Raw genomic sequence first — 3,203 nt, 5'->3', positions numbered from 1 at the left:
TAAGTCTGAGAATTTGTCAGACAGACTGGACAACAAGGAGCTCCTAGCCAAAGCAGTGATTACTGGAGCTAAGTCACTTCTCCCGAAAGAGGCTAGATTCCTGTGTTGCTCCAGTGACCCTTACCTGAAATCCTTGGTGGTAGATGTGTTTTGGAATTCAGAACTTTTTTCTAATGAGGGTAAAACAGTGAGTAGAATGTGTTAGTAATGCTACCAGCATTCTTCAGAATTAGCCAAGTCTAATTCCAGCACCATGGAATTCAGACTAAGGATTCTGCCACACCCCTGAGCTCCATGGATGGAGGCAGGTGAGGACCAGCCATTGGTCATTAGCTGTCACTGGATCGTGGGGGTGTCAGGAAGTGGGTCCTCCCCTGGCCAGGGCTTGTCATACACATCGGGGGCAGGGCCCAAGGCCAGGATAAAAGGGAGCCAGAGGCAGAGCTCCTCATCTGCTCACCTCCTGAGGTACCACGAACCCCGTGCTGCCTGCTACCTGGTAAGTGTGCACTGCGGACGGGAGTGGAGGCTTCCTGGAGGGATGCTCAGAACAGGGCAGGCGGGGAGGCTGGGCAGGCTGTGGCAGATGTGGAGTTGACTGGCAAGTGGGGGCAGGCTAGAGATTCTGAAAAGGAGGATAAAGATGGGGTGGGAAGATCTGGGGGCCAGATGCTACAGGTTTAGAGAAGCCAAGATGTTTTCATGTTTTTATTTATTTATTTTCATTTTTTCAGTTGAAAGAGAGACACACAGAAAGAGACAAAGACAGACAGAGATCTTACATCCACTGGTTCACTCCCTAAATACTTGCAACAGCTGGAGCTGGGTCTGGCTGAAGCCAGGAACCCAGAAATCAATCCAGATCTCCTACATAGGTGGCAAGGACCCAAGGACTTGAGCCATCACCTTCCAGGGTGTGCATTAGCTGAAATTGCAAGAGAAGCCTGGACTCAAAGCCAGGCTCTCTGATTTGGGATGTGGGTGCCCAAGCGACAGCTGACCTAGTGCAGCAAGACACTCACCCTCCAGGGTGTTTTCAACAGCAGAGTGCTTCTCTGGTTTTAGGGAATATTGGAAATATTGGCCACTAGATTGTGGAGGAGTGCGGCGTATAGCAGGAATAGAATCTTAGAAATACAGTCATACTAATTTTTTTTTAAAAAAAGATTTATTTATTTATTTGAAAGGCAGCATTACAGAGAGAAAGAAGGAAGGGTAGAGACAGAGAGGGAGAGAGGTCTTCCATCTGCTGGTTCACTCCCCCAATGGCTGCAACGCCCCAGGATGGGCTGATCTGAACCAAGGAGCCCAGAGCTTCTTCCAGGTCTCCCACATGGGTGGCAGGGGCCCAAGGACCTGGGCCATCTTCCGCTGCTTTCTCAGGCTCATTAGCAGGGAGCTGGATGGGAAGTGGAGCAGTTGGAACTTGAACCAGCATCGTTATGGGATGCCGACACCACAGGCAGCGGTTTTACCCACTACCTAACAGCGCCAGCCCCAGTCATACTCATTTTTACATAAAATATGCTGAGTAATTGGTATAAAGGAAGACAGGATCAGAGACCCACGTGGCTCTGGCTAGGCTAAGCGGAAAGGCCCATAGTGCAGGAGGAGGCCCACAAGGGAGCTGAGCAGTCCTGTGATGGTGCCTGGGAGGCAGAGTCAGCTGGGCAGAGTGGTAAACGGCCCTGCACGGTGGATTCCCCTCTGGGCTTCAGACTTCAGTTTCTTCATTGACTGATAGAGATTGTTGGAATAACCTGACTCTAAGAAGCCTTACAGCTGCAGTTTTATGTATTCCTGCAAAACCAAAGCATGGCGGAAGTTCAAACAGGGATTTTTTTTTTCTCCTTTTCCTTTAATGAGGCCTCAAACTGGTCCCTATTTTGGACATTTTCAAAATTCTTGGTGAAGTGGTAGAATGAGTGCCGGACTGGAGCCCATCTATTTCCTGGTCTTTTCTCCCACACTTTGGGGGTTCTGAGGATCACCAATTTTCTGTACATATTTGGATATGCTATTGCGTGGCGAGGTCCCAGATGTTTGAAAGGAGCCTCTGTGAAGGAGAGCCCTAGACACTCCATTAAGAGTGATAAAAAATCAGAGGGGATTTTCCTGGGCGTGATCACAGAACTTTCAAGATGAAGGACTGGGAGTGATGCTGAAAATGAAGGGTGGGGTGGCCTCTGTGGCCTGGTCTGACATGCTGTGTGATTTCCCCTCAGATCCCGAACGCCCGCCTGCCCAGATGTCCTGCCAGCAGAGCCAGCAGCAGTGCCAGCCCCCTCCCAAGTGCCCCCCCAAGTGCCCTCCCAAGTGCCAAGCCCCCAAATGCCCCCCAAAGTGTCCCCCTAAGTGTCCTCCAGTGTCCTCCTGCTGCATCTCCAGCTCCGGGGGCTGCTGTGGCTCTGGGGGTGGGGGCTGCTGCAGCTCTGGGGGTGGGGGCTGCTGCAGCTCTGGGGGCGGCGGCTGCTGCCTGAGCCACCACAGGCCCCGCAGGTCGCACCGCCGCAGACAGCAGAGCTCAGGCTGCTGCAGCCAGCCCTCGGGGGGCTCCAGCTGCTGCGGAGGGGGCGGCAGCCAGTCATCTGGGGACTGCTGCTGAGGGGGACCCTGAGCCTGGAAAAGCAGAATTAGAGGAATGAAAGGGGCAACTGCATCTTCCTTGGGCCTGGCTGTGTTGCTGAGACTTTTATTGAAGACTTCAAACACTGCCTTGGAAGACTCCTCTGACCTGACACCCAGAAATCTCTGTCTTCTCCCAAAACTCTCTGCAGCTGCCCAGGAACCCAGCTACTTATGTCATTCCCCAGATTCCTTCCTTGTCAGTGCACTGCGTTAAGTCAAACAATAAAATAAACCATCCACTCACCGACTTGTCCTAGGCTGCTTTTCTCTTGTTTGGAAATGTGCCGAGGCAGATGAACATGTCTGGTCTCGGCTCAGCCTGCCCTTGTCGTCTGTGCCCTGTGGTAGCACTGCTGGGATTCAAGACTCCCAGAATCCTTGTGCACCCAGCTCCTTCAAGTCCTTGTCCTCATTAAAGCTAAAACAAGCTCTCAGTAGATCAGCCAGGATCAAGGAGGGACACAGAAATTACGATGTTTACTGTATTTGTTTATATGTAAAGATTTATTTGAAAAGCAGAGAGAGAGAGAGAAATCCCATCCTCTTCCCAAATGGCTGCAACTGTTGGAGCTGAG

At 51.6% G+C, this 3,203-nt stretch overlaps 1 non-coding gene across 1 annotated transcript; it reads left to right on the top strand.

Moving 5' to 3' along the window:
- Window positions 1-450: 450 nt before the first annotated feature.
- LOC103350052 (uncharacterized) lies at window positions 451-2,872 on the top strand. The gene is made up of 2 exons (XR_007924286.3): window positions 451-499; window positions 2,226-2,872. It is a non-coding gene; the product is annotated as an uncharacterized LOC103350052 (transcript).
- Window positions 2,873-3,203: the final 331 nt, after the last annotated feature.

Source organism: Oryctolagus cuniculus, chromosome 7 (assembly GCF_051225735.1).
Source record: "Oryctolagus cuniculus isolate XC-2025 breed Fujian yellow rabbit chromosome 7, ASM5122573v1, whole genome shotgun sequence".
Classification (NCBI taxonomy): domain Eukaryota; kingdom Metazoa; phylum Chordata; class Mammalia; order Lagomorpha; family Leporidae; genus Oryctolagus; species Oryctolagus cuniculus.
This window is presented reverse-complemented; position numbering and strand designations above follow the sequence as displayed.